This window comes from Aplysia californica, unplaced genomic scaffold (assembly GCF_000002075.1).
Source record: "Aplysia californica isolate F4 #8 unplaced genomic scaffold, AplCal3.0 scaffold00384, whole genome shotgun sequence".
NCBI classification, from domain to species: Eukaryota; Metazoa; Mollusca; class Gastropoda; order Aplysiida; family Aplysiidae; genus Aplysia; species Aplysia californica.
The window spans coordinates 636202-642733 of record NW_004797654.1 but is presented as its reverse complement, the minus strand read 5'-3'; the positions used below and the strand labels follow the sequence as shown (position 1 = coordinate 642733).

At 35.6% G+C, this 6532-nt stretch overlaps 1 protein-coding gene across 1 annotated transcript in view; it reads left to right on the top strand.

The window, feature by feature from the left end:
* The window catches only part of LOC101858796, a gene marked incomplete in the record, with an annotated part of 26847 nt that overhangs the window by 13166 nt on the left and 7149 nt on the right, over nt 1-6532 (top strand).

Sequence of the window (6532 nt, the reverse complement as noted above, 5' to 3'; positions counted from 1 at the left end):
GGAGGAGGAGGAAGGGGAGGAGGAGGAGGAGGAGGAGGAGAGGGGGAGGGCGATGGCGAGGGCGAGAGCGAAGGAGAGGGAGAGGGAGAGGGAGAGGGAGAGGGAGAAGGGGAAGGAGAAGGAGAAAAATACTGTCAATACAATCTATTGTAAACTCGGCAATTAGTAAGCTTTCAGAAAGGTTAAACCATCCTCAGTGTAGTAAGAGAAGCCAAGGCGTGAGGAAGCCCTGGTATAACCCTCCATGAATGTAAAACCTTTTTACACCAACTCTATGAGAAGACGTCTAAGCTGCTCAACTCGTGAATTAATGGTCACGTCGATCATTTCTCAGGGTGAAAGTAAGGGTGAAAAAAGGGCTCTTTGTCTCTAATGTATTTATTTCATTGGTAGCCTTTTGGGGACTGTAAAGTGAATGTTAAACTCCCTGTAACCCCCAGACGAAAACACTTTAAATAAATACAATATTATTTTAGTGTTGGTGTGGTGAGTATGTTGTTTTTGTTTGTCGATTTTAATGCTTCGACCACAACTATGATGTTGTGAGTTTTGAAGTCGCCCAGCACCATGAAGCTTCAATAACTTATCAAAAATGGTTTTTAAAAAATGTTAGACAAAAAATGTTTGACAGAAATTTGAAACTTCACCGATAAACAAAGTTATTTAAAATACAGTGACGAGAAAGCACGTTAGAACTTTTCTGAAGAGCTTATTGAATTTATTCTTTTTGGAAAAATTAAAAACTTCCCATCTCCTTTACATGTAATGCAGATCATGGGAGATACACGAGAGAAGGGGGTTAAAATGTTAAAGGCGAAAGAAAGGCTGTGATGGACAGAAAACTATTCTCTCGTGGGAAAAAGAAATAAAATAATGAAGACAGGAGAGAGAAATAATTGTCAGATTGTAAGAACAAAACAATAATGAAAATAATGTTAAAAGCCTAAAAAAAATATAAAAACACTGATAGTTCTCTGAGCAAACAGGGAATCTGAAACGAATTCCCTTGCGAAATGTGCTATTCGTTTCAATGGATGCTCATAAAACCTCGAATATTTTTCAAGGTGTTATAGTTTCGTTTCCTAGTACTTTTTGTCCAAGATAATTCATATTAACTTTTAGACGAGTAATTCAATTCTTCCTTTAGGCATCGCGAACTTGCTGAACAGGGCATCCAGAAACAGGAAAGGCGACACCACCAGCGTTCGGGAGCAGGAATTAATTATCTCCCTTAGGCAATATTGCTTTCAGAATCTTTTGGGGGCACTTGGTGTGGGAGTGACCTGCCCTTGATTTCTGAAATGCGGGCTCTCGTTGTTTTGAATAAAGCGGATTGCCGTTACCAAATTATTTTGTCTTCACTTATGTGATAAATTCCCTCTACCTGCGCCCTTTTCTGCAGTTAATATTTAATGCTTAGTTACCAAAGATGTTAAGAATCCTATTGACAAAATAAACATTAATTATAGCGCGAACAAAAATTGGAGGCACCACTTATTCTCAAACGTCTCCTTAACGGGTGAATCAGTGACACCCATAGTTTGAACAGGTATCAGTTTGTCTTAACTTAATCCAATTTTCCACAACAATTGAGGCTTAATTAATAAAAAAAAAAATTATGTATATATATATATATATATATAATATACTTTACTTTTACTTTACTTTACTTTTCCGATCCAGCGGCCATTTGGGTTTTAGCCCTTCGGTCTGTTGATATGGCAAAGAATATATATAATATACAAAATGCTGCAAATCATTTTAGTCCACTCTACCGAGCAGTGTATTCGGGAATTAAAAATATGGATGACCAGTAATAAATTGAAACTGAATGAGGACAAGACGGAAATAATGTTGAGTAGAAATACAAAAGTCATTAGAAATCTCCCAGAAACACAAACTAACATTAATAATCATACCACTAGTTCTACAGATCTAGGGGTTCAGTTGGATTATGATATTATGTCTATGTTCTCCCAAATTTTATCAGCTCAGCAAAAGTATCTATTTTCAGCTGACAAAAATCGACAGGGTACGAAATTCTTTAACTTAATCCGCAGCCAAGACATTAGTAACAAAACTGATTTACCAAACTTAGATTACTGTAATTCTGTTTTATCCGGTTTAACGGCCGAAAAACTATCAAATTTACAAATACTCCAAAACCAAGCAGCAAAATTGATAATAATAAAATTAAAAAATCTGCGCACATAACACCAATTCTGAAAGAACTACACTGGCTGCTAGTAAAAGAAAGGATCAAAAACAAAACTGCCGTTTTCTGTTTTAATAAATGTATAAATGATACTGCATCTATTTATCTAAAAGAATTCCTGGAATTACAATCATCCACCCAGATCCCTTAGATCAGCCACTGACAATCTAATTCTTAGAACCGCAAAACAAAATGACAAAACATGGCGAGCGTTCCTTTCTATTATTTGGTCCCCATGTATGGAACGAACTCCTATACAAAATTAGGAGTGCCCCTACTATTTGCATTTTCCAAAAAGAGCTGAAGCATTTGTAATTCACAAATGCGTAAACTCTACCTGTCAAAACGATAAATTGTTATACATGCATGTGTATGCCCGACCGTGAGACTGTAAAAATGGCTTGTGAGAAGGAGAGCGAGGGAGTGAGGGGGGCAGACAGAACGGAAATGATTTCTATTGTAAGAGAGTAAATGTTTTTATTGAATGTTTCTAGCTTTTCAAGTTTCCATTGTGACCTTTCGTGAGTTTTCATCACATTCTATATTTCTAGCGAACATGTGAAATATAAGCAAATTTACATAAATTTCTCCGTGCACTACATTCGCCTTCTCTGTCCCTCTGTAAGCAAGGTATAGACTTGAATCATTATATTCCGAGACCGTGTAAAGTTATGGCAGCTGCTCTTTGCTCTTATACAAAACTTCGCTGCGAACGCACTCACTTTGGGCACCTAAATAAGAAGTGCCAAACAGTACCGGTTTCCCAGTTTCGCAATCCACTATGGTTGATAGTACGTGCAAATCTTTCTACGTTGCCCTTAATTTTAATTCAAATTGAGTCAAATGATGGGCACCATCGCCATCACGACCGAGGTTACTCCAGAGTGGGGTGCTGTTACATTCTGTGCATTAAGAAACATAAAACCATCATCTGTTCTAATGTGTCATCGCATGTGACTTGTCAGGTCCAGCTAAACTGCTGTCTTTCAACTTAATAAGCACAACTGACGTTTGGGATTTGCTTTTTCCATCCATGTTAAACAACCAACCATAGAAATAGAATTAAAGAAGCTTAAACTTTAAAACAATATGTCGTGGAAAATATGATATTAAACATTATACAAGTATAACACTCTTAGTTAATTACTTTTCTGGAAATAATAAAACTGTTGCTTCCCTTTTTATTCTGTTATTCTTACCTCCCCAGGCAAAAATCAAGAATACCTTAAATCGAATAGATCTATGGAAATTCTGCAATCCCTAGCCTTATAGACAAAAACTAACTTCATTTAATTTGGAATCAGCACATTATCAATTTCGAAATAAATCGACAACCTTCATTGCTAAAAAGCTTCTTTTTTTTTTCTTCGCTGACCGATGTAATGCAATGCGCTAGCGAAAACACCTTTGCCCTTGCATTGTTTTGGTTACGAAGTTTAAAATCAAAGTCAAAATCATCTGTATTTTAACGACAACATGCCATGCATTTACTTTCAAGTTTTATATCGTACGTTTTCTGCTCTCTTTGCTTATATATGCGTTATTATTGTTTTGTTGGGGGGGGGGGGGTCGTAGATGGAGAAATACGGAAGGCACATGTAAATTAGCGTGGCTAAAAGTACAGAAAAACAATTGAGATTTTTTCACATCCTCACTCTGTCTCAGACGGGCATGAAAATGTTTTCATGTTAGACTCTAGAATTGATCTTCGTGTCCAATTGGATGGTCATTCAAACTTTGTTGTTGGTATGGGTGTATTTCGCCAGCTGATATCAGTAGGGTAAAAAACATTGAAATTGCCAGTTGTAATTACGAGTTGAAAGTCGTGATTATCACTTAGCAGTTTCACTTGTAGAATAAGTCATGATCGACCACCACAACTCATGTCATAAATTATTTATAACCACGGAAACGCGAAAGTAAGCAACAAATTCCACGAATGTCTTAAATTAAAACAGTTTTATTGAATAACAAGCTCTTTTCTTATTACTCTTAGTCAAGGACATTGAAAAGTAGTTCATTGCTACATACGAATGCTGTTGTTATTTTCCAGGTAATAATGTTCAATAATTAGATTCACTCTGTTTATATCTGTGGGTTTCTTTACATAATATAATTGATATGGTTTCTTATTTGTGCTACACAAAAGCCGCATAATATACATGTAGTTCATTTCCTGTATGTCTGTGATGTAATAACACGGCTAACAATGCGTGCAGAAATCGTTAGTTCCACGACCTAATGGGGGAGAAGTTTCCCCATTTTCCCGATGGGATAAGTTGAATACAGACTGGGTTGTCCGTAACTGGCAGAGTCGAGGCTGGGGCTGTCTAACTCTATAGTGACGTCGGTTGTTTTGATTGTTTTAAAAATATAAATCGTGTATCAATCATCAACAAAGATTGAAACCTAAATAAACCTTGAACCTAGTCAGTACCAAGCTGCGTTTAAACAGCAAAAGGCGAGGTTGTGTTGTAAAACAACACATGCGCAAAAAGATACACTGTGTGCAACACCGAGAGTGTAACGACCGACATGTCAAATTACTAATACATTCCCATTACAAAAAAATAAAACTGTTTCCAGCTTCAGAAATTACAAATAGGTTTGGCTATATGTTATTCTGCTCAGATTAAAGCTGCTTGTAAAATTCCAGACCAAGGTTTCAGTTGAAAATGATTTGTTGGCTATTACTACTAGGCTAGATAATAAATGTATCCCTAACACCGAGAGTGTAACGACAGACATAACTATGTATTGAAAAATAAATTGGATAACAAAAAACAAATAAGACTGTTTCCAGCTTTTTCAGATGACACTGACTTTGCTAGAGACCAGGCAAAGTTACTTGTAAAATTGCTGACAAAGGATGTTAAACAAAAATTAATGGTTTGTTATAACAAGAAGTCATCAATAGAAGAAAATGATTGATTGGTTAATACAAGTATAATAAGCCATACTCACTACGTAAAAGATTAAATCCACCACCGAGAGGATAATGTCCGACATAACTTTTTTCAAGAAATTTGTATCTAAAAATAAAATAAAACTGTTTCTTGTTCTTCTGATGACAAATAGGCTGTACCTGTATCTAGTCAGTACAGAGTGGCTAGTAAAATTGCTGACGCAGTTTGTAAAACTAAATTATAAGCTTATTGTTACAATTAGACATATAAAAGATAAGTATTACATTTTTAACAATGAGGGTACATGGCTCGACATAACAAATTTTTGAAGATAGTTGGATCACAAAAAAGGACTGTTTCCAGTTAGGGTTTTTTTTTCTGATTGCAAATAATCTTTGCTATAGTCTAGTTAGTATTAGATTACTTGTGAAAATTGAAGACTAACGTTGAAAAAGCAAAATCATGTGCGGTCTGTAACAACTAGGTCTAAAAGATACATTGTGTCTAGTGCCGAGAGTGTAACGACCAACATTAGAACATGCTAAATTAATTTCGATGACAAAAATTCTAACATGTTTCCATTTTCTCTGATCACAATTTGCTTGTAAATTAGCAGAACGAAGTTTTAAAAGAAACATTTTTGTTAGTTTTTACTAATAGACATACCGTAGACAAAAGTAATAAGATTATGTATAACACTAAGAGTGTAACGACTGACATAGATAACAAAACTAATGAGACTCTTTCCAGCTTTTCCAGCTTAAAAATAGTCTTTGCTGGGGTCTATCTTGTCAGTACAAAGCTGCTTGTAAAGTGGCAGAGTTGTAAAACATACAAAATTAAAAAGACTAAATCCAACAACGAGAGTGTAACTACCGTCATCACGACTTACTAAAGGAATCTGAATTACGAAAAATAAGACTGTTTCTAGATTTTCCGATTACGGCTAGTTGTTTTCATTTGACTTTTAGGGATTGTAAAGCTATGAAATGCGGAAAATCCACAGGGCGAAGTTAGGGGTGGGAGTGGCTGTTGAGAGGAGTGCTTGGTTCAGTACAAGAGTCAATTATCGCATAAAACGAAAAGTCTGCTTATCAATCAAATATGAACACACTATTAAAATTATTATTGGCCTTTCTAACAGGAGAGTAATAACTAACCAAACAAGAATTGCCATTACTTGAAACTATATATATATACATTTATAATTGAGACATACACATTCAGGTTTTATTTTCTTTGTTCGTTTGTTTGTTCTGTTTTGTTCTCCTTTCATGTTTTTTTTTTCTTTTCTTTGAGAGACGAAATTTTGAGTAAACGTTGGGACAGGTCAAATGGATAGCCCTTTTCGAATAGGTCTTCATGTAATTTCTCTCTCTCTCTCTCTCTCTCACTCTCTCTCTCTCTCTCT